Here is an 18,786-nt window from a genome sequence, read left to right as displayed (position 1 = left end):
GAGCGTTTAGTAGATAACCCTCTGGTGCCCAACTTGTCCTGAAAAAACAAGAAAAATTGTGAACCTAACAGGACAGCTGATAAACTGCACTGCTTAGTCACAAAATTAGCTTCTTGCCAAAATAGATTTACGCCCTAAATGAGAACCATGGGCAGACTCTTCTGTCTATGGGAGCCAGTAAAGCTTTACATAGGTAGGGGATCTGGCTGGGCCTTTATATAGTCCCCATTGCAGAGGTTTTAATATCTTGTCTTTGTGTATGGCCCAGATCCTTGACTGTGATGTAAAAGTTCTATATGCAGTAATAGAAACAGTTATCCGCTCATACTTCCTCTGCATCTGTCTGTTGACAGATGTTTTGATTACATTAAAATGAATTAAAAGACTTGATTTTGTTTGGGTGCAAATATTTTCCAGTAGTGTTTTCAACTCGGGCCCCGCAGCATTATTACTGATGCACAAGGACCAGAAAGGTCCTCATTTATGTGGCTTATCCAAATTGAATAAAGGACAAAAAGTAAATTAAGCCTAAATGGGTTAGAGTAAAATATATTATTAAAATTAATTCATCTTTAATAATTTAAGGTGCTAGAGGTAATGGATAAAGGAACTGGCTTATTTAAAATACAAACTTTAAATCAAGCTGGTCCTGTTGTTTGTTTGTTTTTTAAATAGAAAGCCCTTGGCTGCTTTGCAATGTCATTAAAGGGACTGTGGTGCTTTTTTTTTTTTTTTTTTAGTATGGGAGCTGACCAAGTAACTTAAAATTCCCTCTTCTGCCACTGTGGTGGTATATTTGGTGTACTAATAGCATGCCTGCTTACCAAAGAGATGGCTGAAGTTTAGTTAGGAAGTTGCATGCTCTTGAGGCAGAGGTCCAGGGCTAGAAAACTTGACTGTTACTCCTATCTCTGCCACAGACTCCTTTTGTGACTTAGGGAGATTATTTTACAGGCATTTATGAATATTTTTATATATGTGAGTAAGTAAAATTTATTCCTGTAATTTATAAAGCCTTGGCTATTCTGTGCCTCTATCTCCCTTGTGTTTTAAAGCTAAGTTAATATCACACCTAATGCTTATATACACAGGGAAATTTATAGAATAACTCTAGAGGTATAAGTATCCCCATATAGCTATGCCAGAATATATCTTCATATAAACAACCCCTTTGTTTCTACCCCACATTTAGGTCCCCATTCATTCATTTCAGAATTGGAGCATGAGTTTAATAATATTTGTGATGCACTTACATGGTCAATAGAAAAATCCCTATAATTACTTATGCATGTAGACCCTCAAATCAGCTCCAACTCCAGCTTCTGGAGCATAATCTTGCAACCTAGATGGAGCTCCTTTGATTCATAACCATAGTATGGCAAGATTCCGTTCACACAAGTTTGATTGCATTAATAGGTTTAGTTCATTGATTCTCAGCCAAGGTGCCACAGCAACCTGGAATGCCTTGAGATCCTTTCAAGTGTACCACGCGGTGCCACACAATGTTAGCACTCTCTGGTGTACAAACACATTTCACAAAATAAACCCACAGATTTCAAATAATACTCCCTTCCTAAAAGCATTCTATCCTGTTGTGATCTTTGTGAGTTCTTTGCAACACAAGAATTGCTGTAGTGTTTTCTGTAGTCAAAAAATCAAGTGAAAACTAACATCTGGAACTTTTGAAGGGGTGCCTTGAGCCCTAAAAGGTTGAGAACCACTGAAGTAATAGGATTAATTTGCCTGAATCAGCAATATTTCCCTAAGGAATGCTTAGTTGGGTTGAAGTCCAAAACATCTTACATACATGGGGGGAGGGGTGGGGGCTGAAAAGTACTATATACAGCCAGACTAGTATGGCTAAGTACAGATGGTCAAGAAGCCAGAGACAGAATCAATTCAATCTTCATAGCTTAATCTAAGATGTGTAGATTAAACCAATAAGCAAGTGAACAGACATTCACTTTTGATTCTGGAAATGCAGCCACACGTCCTTGCAGTGCCCAAAGCCAGAAGTGGAGGGGGTGCTATAACAGACCTCCTTCCTTGGCTGAAGCAGACAGCTTGGGCCAAAGCTAGCCTGCCCACCAGGGGGGCAGGGAGGGAATGGGGGTTGTGGGAGAGGTGCAAAGCATCCTGGGATTCTGGGACACTAAACTTGAATCTGGAGGGGGATCTGAGACAGAAGTACATAAGTTCAATAAACTGATTGAACCTAAACCTGTTAAGTCTGATATTACATCCATCCAGGTTTATCTTAAACCAATTTCAGCCATTCTGAAAGTGATTTATGTACACTGAACTTCTGTTGTGTTACAGATTTGAACTGGTTTTCAATCACTTATACTGGTTTATGTGTAATTTCTGGCTCTCACCTATTCATTGATTAATACCAATTCAAACTGTTGAGTGAACATTGAAAATCATAGTTATTTTTCATGGTTTCATAGAGACTGAATACCCTGCACATGGTAGCTATGTGGTACATAGTTGGTATATGTTGATGCAATTTAGATCACATAGTGTGTTTAAAGCAGACACTGGCTACAGGCTAAGGGTAGCAAGGCAACAATAAGCAATGAGCCAAGCTGCTTTCTGTTCCTGGAATCCAAGAGTAGAGGTCATCTAGGGCCCTGCCACACATTCAAATTAAAGCTGAATAGAAACCAGCAATAGAGTTGTTTACACACTTTCAAGAACTAACTTTATAGCTGGTTGACTAATTTTACAGCTGCATAGTCAATTTTATGTGTGATAGTTACTTTGCAGGTGTGGCCAGTTTAAATTTATTGTGCAATTCACCAGTTAATACTTTGCACTTGTCAGGGTCTTACTTTGCATGTGTGACTAGTCTACGTTTATTGCAGGATTCACCAGTTAATTGTGTGGTAATTACTTTGCACCTGTGGCCCAACTCATTTACATGTGAGTAGTTCACATTTCATAGAATCATAGAAAAGTAGGGTTAGTCCAACCCCCTGCTCAAAGCAGGACTATCTCCAACTAGATTATCCCAGCCAAAGCTTTATCTAGCCAGGTCTTAAAAACCTTCAAGGATAGAGCTTCCACTGCCTCTCTGGGTAACTTGTTCCAGTGTTTTACTACCCTCCTAGCGAAAAAATTCTTCCTACTATCTAACCTAAACTTCCCTTGCTGCAACTTGAGACCATTGCTCCTTGTTCTGTCATCTGCCACCATTGAGAACAGTTCAGTTTAGCTTAGTTTAATTTAGTTTAGCTCCATCTTCTTTGTAAGTACTCCTACAGGTAATTGAAAGCTGCTACCAAATTCCCCCCTCCCCTCAAATCTGCTCTTCTCCAGACTAAATAAGCCTGGTTCCCTCACCCTCTCCTCATACATCATGTGCCCCAGCTCCCTCACCATTGTGTAGGTCGTCTCTGCTAAACTCCCTAATTGGCTTACATCCTTTCTGTAGTGGGAGGCACAAAAATGGACACAGTACTCAAGATGTGGCCTCAGTAGTGGTGAAAAAAGGGGCACAAGGTTCTTTGGGTAAATCTGATATCTTTTATTAGACCAACTACATAGTTGGAAAAATTATTCTTTACAGGCGTTTAGGCACAAACACCTTTCTTTAGGCATGAATAGAGGGGAAGAATCAGTTCCCTTGATCTGCTGGCAACACTCCTAATGCAGGCCGGTATGCTGTTAACTTTTTTCACGAGGGCACACTGCTCATTTACTGCAGGATTTACTGGTTAATTGTGTGTGTGTGTGTATGTGTTATTTTTTGCAGGGGGAATTCAATTTATTGTGCAATTCACCAGTTAATTGAATGGTAATTATTTTGTACCTCAGGCCTTCTTGCTTTGTATGTGTGGCTGGTCTACATTTATTTCAGGATTTAGTTAATTGTGTGGTAACCAGTTAACAGTAACCAGCAGTGTGTGGGATAATTCTTTTGCATATGTGGCAGGTTTAAATTTATTGCAGGATTCACCAGTTAATTGTGGGTAATTAGTTTGCACTTGTGGCCCATCTTGCTTTGCATGTGTGCCAGTCTACATTTCTTGTGGGACTTGCTGGTTAGTTGAACAGTAATTACTGGTACAATTGGTCTACATTTATTGCACAATTCATGAGTTAATTGTGTGGCAGTGCCCTTCAAATTGTGGCTCACTTGCTTTGTATGTGTGGCTGGTCTACATTTATTGCATGATTCAGTGAATTACTGGTAACCAGTTACCATTTAATGGTGTGATAGTTACTTTGCATGTGTGGCTGGCTTGCATTTATTGCACGATTCATTGGTTAACTGTGTTCATTACTGTGCAGGTGTCCCAGTCTACGCCTATTGTGGGACTCACTGTGTAGTCATTACTGTGCATGTGTGGGTAGTCTACATTTATATTATGCCAGTGAATTGCTGGTAACCAGTAACCAGTTAATTAGTAGTAATTTGCTTTGCAGCTGTAGCCAGTCAGCACTTTCTGTGATTTGCTGGTTAAGTGCGCTGTGGTGCCTTTGCTATTGGCTGCGACCTTGCAGCTACATTTATTGTGGGCTTCCCCAGAGAATGGCATGGCAATTACTTTGGTGGTACAATTGGTCTGCACTTATTGCATAATTCACCTGTTAATTGCATGGGAATTACTTTACACTTGTGGCTCTCTTGCTTGTCTCCATTTACTGAGTGATTCCATGAATTGCTGGTAACCGGTTACCAGTAATTCACTCCATCATGCAGTAAACATAAGACTAGCCACCCGTGCAAAGCAATTGCCACATAGTTAACCAGCGAATCTCACAACAAATGGTGTGGTCATTAATTTGCATGTGTGGGCACTCTACATAAGTCAACCAGTGACTCTTGAACTGTGGGAATTGTTTTGCGTGGGTGGCCAGTCTATGTTTATTACTTGATTCGGTGTATTGCTGGCTACCAGTAGCCAGTTAATGGTGTGGTCATTACTTTGCACTCTACATCAACTGGTTATATACTGAATCACACAATCAATATGGACTAGCCAACCGTGCAAAGCAGTTTCCACGTAGTTAACCAGTGAATCTTGCAAAAAACGTAGACTGCCCACACATGCAAAGTAATTCCCATACCATTATCCGATAACCAGTAATGCAATGCACTGAATCACACACTCAATACGGACTAGCCACCCATGCAGAGCGATTCCCAAGTAGTTCACCAGCGCCCCTCGCAAGACGTGTGCAGCCCGCCCGCGTTTATGGCGCGATCCCCCGCGCAACATCCGTAACGTGTGTCCGTCCGGAGCAGCGTCCCGCGGCCGGGAGCAGCCCCCGCCCCCGGCCCCGCCCCGGCCCCGCCCCAGGCAGGGAGGCTCCCTCGCGCCTTTCCTCGGCGGCGGCTGGAGCAGCCCTGCGGCTGTGCGGGCGGCGGGGGAAGCTGGCCCGGCCTCCCGGCGGCGGGGCGGGAGCTGGGAGCGGAGCCCTGAGCCGGCGGCGGCTGCTGTGCAGGGCCCGGGGCGGCTCCGGCTCCGTGACGCCGCCGCGCGCAGCTCGACCCGGGCGCGGAGGAGGCAGCAGCGCGGGGCGCCCCGTCCCGGTAACCGCGGTGCGTGCGCTGCTGCTGGGCGGGCTGTGGGTGGAGGGAGCGCAGCTACACTTCACCTGACCGCTTCGCCTCCTGCTCAACCCCGGCCATGCCGGGATACCTCTGCAAGGGCCCGCCGCCACCGCTCCGGGTTTCCGCCGAGCTGCCTTTGTTGGGAGGAGGCCCGGGAGCTGCCTCTCCTCCTCCTTTGGACGCCTCGCCTCTTGCCCTGGCCCCATTGTGGGGAAGTTGCGGGAGTTGTGGGCAGCGCCACTGCCCTCCTTTTGTTTTGATTTGGGGAGAAAAACCTTTCTCTCCTCTTTTCCCTCAGCTTAGTCCGTCTGGCCTGGAGGGGGGGGGTTGTCTCTTGCTTTTTCTCTTTCCTCCTTCATCTCTTTCCTTCCCCCCTCCACAAGGAATCTGTGCTCCGAGGTCAAGGCGAGTTCACTCACAAAATGCTTCTCCTTCAGCAGGGCTGGATGCAGAGGGGTTTTCTCTCCTTGGGATCTTTTATTTATTTTTTTTTTTCTTCTCTGCCTTTGATGTGCTGGTGCTTCACAAGATGATGAGACTTGCCAGCCCTTCATCTTCTCTCCCTGCCTCACCCTCAGGTTCTTATTCAAGTTTCTGGGCATGCAAGCGGTCAGTCATGCACTCTTGCCAGGGCAAATCCTGCTGGATTTAGCCATGCACGTGTATGCAAGATGAGGGGAGGCGATGGGAGGCTGGGGTTCAGTCAAGACTGCTGTATTCTGCCCTTTGATACTGGTTTATCATCTGCAGGCAATGTGTGGATTGGCTTTTGTAGCTTGCTTAACACCATACATGAGTGTTTTTTTGCTTAGATGTAGGCAGAGACTTTATTTAAGTTTATTTGGGGGGCGGGGGAGAATAGATGCTGTGCCTGAGAATGGGTGCAACTTGTGACAATCAAGTGCTCCCCCAACCCTTTAATTTTTAATTTCCCCCCCTCTTTTTTCTTCCCCTTGCTCCCCCCCCCTTTATCAACTAGAGCAATAACAAATAGAAAAGATCGCTGCTCAGCTTTACTCCTAGGCATGTGCTTAGTTTATTGGAGGATAATTCAGGGGATCTGACATCTTTAGAAAATTGCATTTTAAAGAGAGGCTGTGCTTCAAGCAGGTTGTGGCTTAAAATCTGGCAGCTCTGTCTTTCTTGATTTGCTCCTTCCTTGAGTGTAAAACCTAGCTGTATTGTGGGACTTCTGAATATCATATAGTGTAGGGCTCAAAAGAGGCTCACCAAGCTGCGGAGACGACTCTTCTGTACCTGTGTCTCTGATTATGGTAGTTTTTCATGTGGCCAAGTGCCTACACCTCACTGTACCAATGAATGAGAATCGTGTGAAGGAACTTGCTGTGTTACAATTGATTTTAGTCTCATCTATGGTGCGTTAAATTTATGGGAGGTTTGCTTCCAGTTAAAACTGACAGCATAAAAATAAATCCATCTGAGCTGGAGATCTGTGTAGGGCAGTTGGTATAAGATTCTCCATTCACAGCTGGCATAACAAATATTATGTACTTGGTGTTTTGTTTTGTTTTTTCTTGACTCCTCTACAGTAATTGATTTCAGGCTTTCTTTATGCTAAATGAAACTTAACCTATTTTGGAATTCTTGTGATGGTGCTCAGGCTCTAATCCTGCAATTCATCTTGCACTGTAACTAGGGGTTTGAGAGGGACTTCTCAGGACTTGGGTGATCCAGGAGCCTTCTACCGCCTCCAGAGAGGATTAGTTCAAGGAAGCTCAGGTTACCCTAAACGGATTTGTCCTTGCTTTAGTTTTCACTGTTTCTTCCACTAGGTATGTAATCAAATACATTTTCCCCCTCTCTCGTCTCCCTCTCTACTTGCCATTTTTATTGTACCCTTGAAGATCTGATGATCTCACGTATTTAAAAAAACTGACTGGATAAACTGAAGGTTGAGGTTCTCTAGTTTCTGTGTTAATATTAACTGTCAAATATTAACACAGAGCTGATAAATTACTAGCATTTGAATTCTGATTATGTAATCAGGGCATAGTGAATAACATAATGAGGTGATATCAAGGTTGCTAAAACTGATGCTGCTTCTTTTACTAACTAGTTTTTTATTATTTTTGTACTAAAATCTGAGTCAATAGGTGCATGTTAAAAACAAATGTAGAACTCAATTAAAAAAAAATCTGGAAACAGTTATATTTAACATAGAGTAGGCGGGTCTGTGAAGTCCAAGTTGTGTGCATATATAAAAGCTCTCACTTGTGTAGCCTTACAAGGCTAATGGAGGCATCATCTCAGCTTTATAAATAATGTAAGTTGTGTATAATGTGGAGTCCCCTGAGACTGCAGAAAAAGCATCATTACCAGCCTTTTCAACGTGCTGGAGATCTTAAATTGATTTACAGCACTGTACTGGTGCAAAATGAGACATCAGGATGACATGGGGTCAACCTGTAAAAGTCTGTGATGTGAGCCTATTAGTTCAGTCATCATAATTAAACCATATTATGAGGGCAGCAAAGCAAGCGTCTGTGGCATAGCCCATTATGCTTCAAATATGGGTGGTGCAGTAGTTAAATAAAGAAAGCAACATATGTACAGTTTGCAAGATACGAAGAGGATTTGAAACTGGCACTTACAGCCTGAAGAAGAGAAATGTGTGAATATGTGCAGCTTGATTGTTAACCTCTTTCTGCAATGGTTATTAGCTGAAATAATAGAATTGTATAAACAGCATGTATTTTGTGGGGGAATTTAACTAAATTGTATTAATCATTTTCTGACCTGAAAAAATGATCAGTCTCTTCAGAGTGGCTACATAGTCTAACAACAAAGTGAAGAAAGCAGACAAACATCATTAATCTTTTTCTCCTGCATACTAGTGATCTTTCTTCTAATAAAAGGACTAACCAGAGGTGTTCAAATGCTTTGTAGAACTGAGCTGGACAATCTATGGTATTTTGGTCATATTTTGAAAAGGGGTGCACTGATAGAAAATTTTTGAGCTGATACCGATGGCCAATTTTTTTTAAATCTCTGCTGGGGGGCGTGGCTACAGACACTCCAAAATCTGCTTTAGCCCCTCTCCCAGTGCTGCCATCACCTACCCTTAGCACAGCCTGGCCCAGCCCCCCTGCCAGGAAGAGCCCTGCACCACCCCAGTCCCAGCTCTCAGTGGCAGCTTGCCTTTGTCCTGTGTGCAGATCCAGGGGCATGCACCCCCCCCCCCCCCCCACATGCCCTCACAGGGCGTGTGCAGCAGCAGGAAGCCCCCCCCCCCCCAAATGTTCTCTGGACAAGCTTCTTGCGGCTCTGTCCTCCACTGTGCAGTGCCTGCCCCAGCCCCACTCCCTCCCTCATCTTGGGGGCCTCAATCTTTCTTTCCCTCTGCATGCCCCTTCCCTTGCAACATATTTACCAGCTGGACCTGGCTGCTCTCCACACTGCTGTGCTGTGTTCCTGGCCTCCTGCGTGCTATGTTGCTGCTGCGCGTGCACGGGGCATTTTATCGGCCACATTAACCAAAAAAAGCTGATTGCCGATGCAGTCAATTTTCCTTATTGGTGTTGATCTGGTATGGGACCAGTGTATCAGTGCACCTCTAATTTTGAACTATATGACCAGATCTATTTTAGAACAGACAGTAATTTTGAATACTACTTGGCATAGGTCACTGTACTTTTCTTAGTCAAGGCAACTGTGGTTTAAGATGCATATTTCTGCTCTAAATAGTTTAGAAACTAGCGTGCCACAGATAATGGGATAAGTTTAACTGTATGCTAAACATCTCAAATCTTCTTGCTATTTGTTCAGATAGTAAAATCATCTCGAGGCATGGTAAATCCAGCTGCCACTTGTCTTGTTCCCTTCCCAAATTGCCAGTGTGTTTATGGTATTTTTATATATACGCACACATACACACACTTTTTTTAAAAGGCAGCAAACTTTAAAAGTGTTGCTGTCTGGTTTGACTGGTGTGAAATTTCCACTGTATCATTAATGGTCTCTAATTGGGGGGTCAGACTCGATGATCTATTGAGGTCCCTTCCGACCCTAACCTCTATGAATCTATGAATAAAAATCTCTTACCTAGCTAGAGCTCTCGCTGTGATAAGGAGGTATGAATTTTCAGGAGTTTGAGTGGTTAGGTAGAGCACTAAGAAATACTGTTAGAATCACTGATTATACAAGTTCAGTCAGATCAGAACAAGATGTCCTTTTAGGTGAGTTTTCTTAGCTAGATGATGTAAAGGATTTAAAACTCATTTTTAGGTGAAGCTCCTTGTCCAATTTTTACAGCAAAATCCACAAGAAAGTCTTGTGCTGTGGTAAAAAAAACAAAAAACATATTAGCAAAATAACTTTATGGAAAGGAGAGCTTTAAAACCTGTGAAGATTGACTTTAGGTCACATGTTGTCTTGTGGTTAAAATGTGATTCTTCTGATGCTTCATTTTTAGTTGTTTTTTTTGTGACAACTCGTTAATTTCCATAGCAGACATCAGTTTATTTAGAGGACACAAACCTATCTAAATTCTTCCATCTGAAGCATTGTTCTGAATGTGAATACAAGTAGCCTTTCCTCCATCTCTTGCTCCATGTGTAAGGACACTTGATTTAAAGGTTTAATCAAGATTTTCTAGATTCCTACTCTTGGTCACTTATTTTGTCTTTGGAGACCAAAACTTCATGAGTTTATCAAATGTCTTTTATTGAGAAATTAATATTTTAAGGATTGTCTAATATAAACATGACTGCTCTAATTGTATTGCTGTAGTTATAGAAATACAGCTTCCCCTCTCCCTCTCCTTTCTTCAACAGGGTGGGTGCAGATCGAGAAATATAAAGGTGATTTATTCAGGAATAGTTTTCTCCTCATTGGAAGGTTAGCTTTGATATTTATATTGATAGAGCTGTCTCTGTATGAGGGTTTGTATCAGGATAGCCATGTCCATAAATGAATAAGAATTCTATCTGATGAAGTTTATGTCTAAGTAAGTACTCTTGGGTAGGAAATAGTGGAGTCAAGGAGGGACAAAAGTGGAGTTGTTTTGTTTGTTTTGTTTTTTCTTTTAACTTCTAGTTGCTGGTCACAAAGATCTGCAATCTTAGCTGAGAACAAGTGTTCTTTTACAAAAGGAAAGCTGTCTTTCATGAAGGAAAAGCTCAAAACTTCATAAAATAAACAGGCTGATTCCAAGGAACACAACAGCATTCTAGGAAAGAGTCCAGATCTACAAAATCTGAATGACTACAATATCTTGCACATATCTTTTGGCTGTCCATGTGCTCCAGAGCTGAAGTGGATCAAAGGAATATGATGTAGTGTAGTTCTTTTAGTTTATTTGAGAATAATGCTCCGTATTTGGAACGTTGAATTAAGCATCTGCACAATTAAATATTTCTTTTGTTCTTAGGATTTTTTTAGTATTAGCTTTTTCAAAATTGAAGAACCACATCTGTATTTGGTTTTCCATTGAAATTGCACTGTAATATCAAGGTCAGATGTACTATCCCAGTGCTTCCCTGTTTGTAACATTTTGTGTGTGACAGTGGGTGTGTTAAATTGTTGCTTGGTGGTCAAGATGCTACTTGGTGGTAAGTGTGTGTATAGTATATTGCTTGCATTTCTTTTGTAGATTTTGTGGAGTTGAGTATAAAAATGGGATTGATTTCCTTTTCAACTATTAAAGTTTCTTTAAGAAGCACTTTCTTCCTCTCATCTACATGGGTAATTTAATCCATGTAACTATCCTGGATATTTCATTTGTCATAGCTGTACCTGAATAATTTCTTCGTATGGGTACGCTATACTGAAATTAAAGAGACTTTGAATCTGTTGTCATGCCCTTCATCATGAGGGAGCTCTACTGGAATACCTGTGTCCTTCAGTTTCTCCCATGTATGAGAGGCCTAATCCAGGAGGGAAACAAATTATTTTTAAGCATGTTTTTTTATGTTCAGGCACTGTTCAAAGTAGTGTTATCCAAAAGCAAGTATTACTGTTGACTTGGCCCATAAGCAGATCATTAATGTGGTTTCACTAGTGATTTCTAAAAACATTATTTCATATTTCTCTGCTTAGTAAAACAGATTTTTTTCCAACATGGCAACAGATGAGACTGTCTAAATATGTAAGTATAGACAGTCAGAATTATAGCACTTAATGCTCTTCAGAAATATTTAACTCGCAAACTTTTGTCATTTAAATCAACCACATCAAAGTGATCTATGGAATATCGACACAATATTGTATAACTTGGGAGTTGGGTATCCATTTAAAAATACTTGTGTGAATATGATTATACGAAGAGCCTGAATTGTGGGTGGGTTGTTCGTTTGTTGTTTGTTTTCGGGGGCTTTTGGGGTTTGTGTCTGGGTTGTTTTGGATTTTTTCGTAACTCAGTGGTGTAAAAATCACTTGTACTTAATAGCTTCAAACTGAAAGACACTACCTAAGGGTACAAACCATTGTCATAGGGAAAGTGCAAACGTAGCATTCAAAATTTCTCCTTTTTTTTTATCTTTTCAAAAAAACAAAACAAAATTTGAGTTTCAGCATTTAGCCAGATATTTAGGCTTAATCTAAACTCAGAAAATGACTTGATGTCACTAGTATCTGTGTAGAAACTACTTAAAGTAATGCAAAAGGTCCTGTGTAAATGCATGGCACTTCTTAAACCAGGTTTATATTAGTTTAATTTGCACCTATACAGTTTGCAGGATGTGCACTGATTTAACTAAATTGTGTTTTTAAAATAACTTGAATTACATCAGTGCCACATCTATGCCTGATGATTCCATGAAGAAAATTGTTGGACCTATTGCAGCTATTACAGGAGAAATATTGTAGATGGATTGGGGAGGGAGAGCTTGACCAGATCCATAGCTCTAGTGGGTAAATATGGTGTATAATTCAAGACATCCTGTTGTGTGTGTGTGTGTGTGTAGAAATAAGATGAACGTGATATTTCAGGCTGTTAAAAGAAATGATTTGTATAAAAAGTATTTGAGACATTAATGATTGCAGTGACTGTAGAGCATATGTGGAAAAAATGTAAAGATAACTGTTTAAACTTAGCCACCTCTGGTTACAGGCTGAGTTTCTCACACTTGTGTATACACACCCAAATGCTGAAAATAGTCTGCAACATTTATTGTTTAAAATTTAGAGGGAATTGTATGGATTAAATTGGATCACAGGTAACACAGAATGAAATTACTGAAGTGGAGTAGTTTTGATATCAGTTAATCAAACTAAAATAATAAAGGATATAGTTTGCTTTTTTTATAACAGAAAGGTTATGTAATTGTGTTTAAAGGTGAAGTGCTGAAGTCCATTGTAAGAAGCTAATCGGGACTCGTAGTAGAGATGATATCTCTCTAACGTAATTAGCCAGCTTCTATGTAAAAGGGTTTGGAGGAGGGAACATATACTGTTGGATCATAGTCATGTGTTAATGGGCTGCATATTTATTTTTATTCTACTTATACATTTCACTGACGCTTGGAATGATGGGTTTCATTGCAGTTTGAGGCAGAAAGAATAATTAAAATGAGCTTCCTGCCTTTCATTCACCTTATTACTAAAGGCACTCATCCTGGGGATTTGATTAATAAATAAACTGTATGATTTGCAACTTACTTTATTCCCTAAATAAAGGGGGAAAGGACCTCATATTAATCTCTAAAGATAATCTAACCAAAAAATATCAAATCTCTTATTCTTCTAGTTCACTTAGGTGGTAGCTTTCGGTAAGCTTGTTTGCATGCCTGCATTGTCATTGGTTTCCCAATGTAGGTGAATAAAGTTTGAAAAACCATTAGCTGATTTTTTTTTTTTTTTTTTTTTTTTTTTTTGATTGGAGCAGTGAGTCTCCTCTCCTCTTTGCTATTGACCATCCCCATCATACCAAAGAATCTCAGAACAAAGTGTCTTGGTGTCTCTTTAGAAACAAAGATGATAGGCAAAAGGTTTTCATGACCATTCTTGGTCATTTGTTCTTTTAACTTTGCTGAGCTGCCTCCATGGGAGATAAAGGCTGGTTGTTTGCTAGACCATTAACATCTAAGGAACATAAATTCTGGTTTTGCCATTCTCTTTGTTTGAATGGAGAAATTTTACTTACTATGTCCAGAAGCCTTGTGTGGAAGGAAGGTTAGATTCTTAGGTAAAGAACTTTTTTTCTTTAGGTAGTGGTTACTATGATGCCCTCTCTATTGTTCTTTCCTATCTGCACGGCTTTCTCCCTGGGGCAGGATGAGGGAACAAACAACATGTGATGGGTGTGCGTTGCTTAAGGTGCTCAGATAAGATTATGGAAAGTGCCTTTAAAATAAGAAGCTGTATAGAACTTGGAGTAAAATGGAATTACATCGTCCTTCATTGGTTCACAAATCGGTGGGAAAAGCTTAGGAACAAGTGCATTTCCTCCCAGGGCCACATAAAGCAATGAGGCGCATAACACATGGTGAATGATTTAATGGGACGAAGCTGTAGAAAGCTGCTCAAGCAGTAAAGAGATGGGATGAGGTTGGAAGCCAGTTCAGACTCTCTATGTTAAAATTAGTCCTAAATATTCTGAAGCTTTTAAAGAAGTTGTGGATGGATTGGGTGTGGGGATTTTTTGTTTGTTTGTTTGTTTGTTTCCTTTTGCTGTGTTTTCTCTTTCCCCTTTTTGGAAAAAGGAGTAACATGAAGGGCTAAATTATTTTAAATTAAGGTTACCATATTTCCAGTTTAAAAAAACAGGACATCTGTTGGGTGAGGGGGCAATGATATGCCTGTGGCCTGCCCCCAGACCAGGTGGGTACCCTCCACTCCTGTCCCTGCTGATACTTCTCACTTCCAACCTGCAGCTCCCCCCAGCCCTTCTGCTGCCCCTCACTCCTGACCTGCAGCCCCCTACCCCTTCCCCACTCCCTTTCCCTGCTGGAGGGCAGGCACTTCCACCAGTGCCCCCTCGCACACTCACACATGTGCCACTCCCCAGCAGCCCCCATGCCCTGGCTCTCCAACCCCCACCTCCCATAGACTAGCTGCCAGCATTCATGCAGATGCACATGGTGCCCCTGCCCCCCATCACCCTCCCTCATTCCCCCACCCCAAGCAGCTCCTTGCTGGGGCAAGCCAGGAAGTGCTGGAAAAAACTTCAGTGCTGAGCAGAGTGTAATCCCAGACATTTGTTGATATTTTTTAAAAAACGCCTGAAGATGGGAAGATGTAAAAAGAGAACATGTCTGGGAAAACCTGCACACATGCTGATCCTATTTAAATGGTATTTTATGACCGATCAAACCAGGAAACGTGATGATTTTCATGGTTACTCAAAATCCTGTTCATGTGAGAATTTCAGCCAAATATTCCAGAACTCTTAAATGATTAGCAGGTCTAAATCCTTGATGTGTGTGAAGATGCTGTATTCTTTTAAGGCAGCAGTTCCCAAATTCTGACAGATTGCGCACTACCAATTTAAAATGATACAACCTTAAGTACCACCAGCAAATTTTTGCCATGTAAAGTAATTGTAATAAATCTGTTAATGCATACCACTGACAGGTTGTTTGCGTGCCACTGGTGGTACGCATACCACAGATTGGGAACTGTTGCTTTAAGGTCTTCAGAATCTGTTGTGAAATGCACCTGAAGTTTTTGTATTTGATAACACACAGTCTCTTGTTTTCTTGGGCTTGTCCATACTGGGAGTTATTCCAGTGTGTTTATTCCTGATTCATTCCTTAGATAGGTGATCCTATTTTGGAATACAGGTCCATATAGAAATCAATCAAGAACAGCATTTCAGCTTTTAGAACTTCACACTTTTTGACCAAGTTGCATTCTCATTGTAAACAAGCCCTTGTACTAAGTGGAAGAAATGTCCAGGATTTCTGTTTGCAGGGGAGTTTTCTCATTGGATTCAGTACCGACTTAATAAGATTTTGGGTGGAAATAAAATTTTTGGGTAGGGAAGTTATAGCAAGCTAAATCTATTGAAAGTAACTTAAGTCATTCAGATTTATGTGAGCTGAAGATTTGGCCAGAAAGGTAGATGTAGATTTTGAAATTGCTGGGCTGATGTGTTTTTACTTAATTAAGTTTAAATAAACTCAAGCTGAAAATGTTATACCTATAAACAGGCTTAGAATCAGTTTTGGCTAATCGGTTTTGCTTAGAAAATTTCCTCCATTTAGACAGGGCTTTTACTAACTTTTACTTTAAAAAAAAAATTAAAAAAACACCTGTGCTTGACCACTTCTGGCTTTCTTATGAACACCTCTTACAAAGATTAAAAAAAAAATACTGTCAGTGTATACACTTACACCATTGCAACAGAGTCTAGAGGACAACTCTTCAGTGAAAGTACCTGAGGTCTCCAGCTCACTTGCAGCAGTGCTTCTGGTTTTCTAAAGCCAACCCAACAGCTGAAAAGTAACTCCTTTGTCAAAGCAACCTTGCAGAAACATATTGTAGACCAGGGGTGGGCAATTATTTTGGGTGGAGGGCTGCTTACTGAGTTTTTGGCAAGGCATCAAGAGCTGCATGACAGGCAGCCAGGGGCAGATAAATATTAATTTTCTAAATTTTTTAGGGGCCCCGCGAGCTGGATAGAATGGCCTGGCAGGCTGCATTTTGCCTATCCCTGTTGTAGACCTATTAAACTAGATTTTGCTCTGAACCCATTCCCCCAGCGTGGTTTTGCTATAGAACTAAGTGGTTTATACAAGGCTCAGGTTGCCATGATCTAGCTTGCTTTTTGTCATCTTGATTTCTAATATCCTATATACACACTAGCAATTACACCCCAAAGAATTGTTCAGTAAGCTTATTTTCTGCTCTAATTCCACCTTAGTGGACACAGTTGTTCCCATGCTACATGCAAAACACAGTTCTTTGTGCTGTATAGAGAAACTTTCATATGTAGGTCAGTGGCTCCCAAACTAGGGGACCCAAAAATTGCTCTCATACCCTGGGCTAGCTTGTAGTAGAAGGAGGGTCATGCCTGGTGAGGAGGTGAATAGAAGCTGGGTCAAGAGCTGCAGGATGGATTTACAGGCTAAGAAGATGGGGCACTGCTGATGTGGATGCTTGCACCACTGTGGTTTTGTCTGCTCAGAATATAACTGGATTGTACTTCTGCCTGCTGGGATAATTTCACATATGCTATAAATCATCCCTTACAGGTTTCATGTTTTTTTTATAAGCGTGGGGATGCTAGTACAAGAGATGTGAAGGCTAGCTGGAGCACGGTAATTGTCGTGCTCCAGCAGACTCAATGGAGTCTGCTGTAATGCATTGTAACTACAGCATATCGGAGTAGCCTCCAAGCTCATGTACAGGCACCCAAAGTTGTTAATGTGGTAAAGTAACTTAATATTTTGCACTTACAGGACCTCATATAAGCTTATCAGTTTTTCTAAAGTACTTTATTTACCCATATCCAAGATGACTTTGAATTTAAGATGACACCCCAATAATTAGATTCTGTACATCGAAAATTATAATGGTTATAATTTTCCATGTCTACAGTTAATTAGTGGAAGGTCATCTTTGCTTTACCTACCACAGTAGCATGGGGAGGATGAATGAGGTGAGGGGCCAGCATCTTTCCTCCTGTCCCTTGTGTATGCCCTCCACTTGTGGCCATTTACTTTCTGCTGTTGTATCTTTGCTTTGGCTCTGGGGCAGTCAGCAACAGTGGTAGCCACAGGCCGGCCAGGGAGAAACAGCAACAGCTCTTGACTGTGCTGGGTCATGGCTGAAGGAACCAGAGGAGCAAAGTAAGATGGGTGGAAACAGCTCTCCCATGCATTCCATTAGCTGGGAGCCATCCTTTACCACCAAACAAGCCATCCCAGCCTGGGTCAGGTAGTGGGGCTTCAGCTGAGTTTTCCTATGCTGCCTGGTGGAAGGAGAGGGGGGAAACTTGTCTTGGATTCAAGTAAATACAGTATTCTCACCCTTTTTACAGAAAGGGAGACTGAGGAGCAGGGACTGTAAAGGTCACACCATGAATTTGCAGAAGTTAGGAACAGATGTGGGATTCACGCCCTGCAGTTCTCTGGTCTGATCACTAGAGATCAGTCTTCATTAGATTTATCTTACTCAGGCTTTAGACCTATGCAGGTTCATAAAAAGGAAATTGCTGTATTGGTGATGTAATTAGTAGAGCTATTTAGAATGGAGACCTATGACTATAGTGAACTGGTGAAGAACTGTACTGTTTCAAAAGGTGTGAATTTTGACCCTGCTGAATACCTCAGGAAACCTGGCTGCATATAGGTTGCCATCTCAGCTATTACAGCTTCCTGTTTTGCGTTTTTGCCCATTCCTGGCTCTGCGGTCTGGCATACTAAATAATAGACTCTTTATTATTCCTGTTAGTGTTGGTGTATTAAGTGCTTCCACTTGCATGTAGGAGCCAGAGGAAAAGTCTTTGTCTGTGTTACCTTCAATTTTTAAGTTAACTTAATTACAGTCTGTGTAACTTATAGCATTAGATTTCATTTAGGAAAGACTTTTGAAATGCTGTTTGTTTTGTTTTTTTTAAAGTCTTGTAGCAATGCTCTTGGGACAGATATGTGTGAGATTTACTTTAAAAAAAACAGCTTGACCTCTAGTAAACTAGAGTAGGAAACAATGGTAGCTTAGGAGGGTTCAAGTGTTTGCTAAATTGTTTGGCTATTCAAAAAGAGCTTAAGGCAGAGCTTGGCTCAGGGGAAGAGAACAACAGTCAGCAAAGAAACAAGGAACAAGAGGCAAGAATGTACAGATGGGCTGAAATGCAATACAGCCCAATGCACTTGAGGCTCTAAGTAAGAATTATCACTAAATCTTGGTCTTGAATTCATTTACATTTCTGACCAAGGCCACTCTGAGTATCTGGTCATACAGAGATTTCAGCTGAGAATACTGAAACTCCTTAAAACTGGGGTTCTCAATCTCCGGGCTGCGGGTTGGCTGCCGGGCCGCAGCACTGTTGGCTGAAGGGCTGGAAGTGGCCGTGGACTAGCAAACTGCGGCCCCCCAGAGCTGGGCAGAGAGGCTGCGGGTCCTTTTGCAGGGCCTACGGCAGCGCAGGGGTTGACCCAGCCCCCTACCCGGGGGGCGGGGGTATCCTTTCCCTGTCGTTTGGCTGGAAATTCCGGCTGCGATCAGCTGTGACTGCTGGGCCACGGCATAAAAACTTTTGGAACCTCTGCCTTAAAACACTTGCCCACATCAGGGCTATATTATGGACTTCTTGTGGTTTT

At 41.5% G+C, this 18,786-nt stretch overlaps 1 protein-coding gene across 4 annotated transcripts in view; it reads left to right on the top strand.

The window, feature by feature from the left end:
* Window positions 1–5,348: 5,348 nt before the first annotated feature.
* Window positions 5,349–18,786, top strand: part of SMAD1 (SMAD family member 1) — a 69,435-nt gene continuing 55,997 nt past the window's right edge. Inside the window, exon 1 of one of the 4 annotated variants that reach the window (XM_059722009.1) lies at window positions 5,349–5,542. The gene's annotated coding sequence lies outside the window, so the exon portion shown is untranslated. Of the gene's footprint in view, window positions 5,552–5,715; window positions 6,142–7,246; window positions 7,357–18,786 lie in introns of those variants that run through there. The other 3 variants (XM_006268534.4, XM_059722008.1, XM_019481529.2) reach the window with 3 other exon arrangements.

This window comes from Alligator mississippiensis, chromosome 2 (genome assembly GCF_030867095.1).
Source record: "Alligator mississippiensis isolate rAllMis1 chromosome 2, rAllMis1, whole genome shotgun sequence".
In the NCBI taxonomy this organism is placed as follows: Eukaryota; Metazoa; Chordata; order Crocodylia; family Alligatoridae; genus Alligator; species Alligator mississippiensis.
Note: the sequence above shows the minus strand (reverse complement) of the source record. Positions and strands in the feature narration are given on the sequence as shown.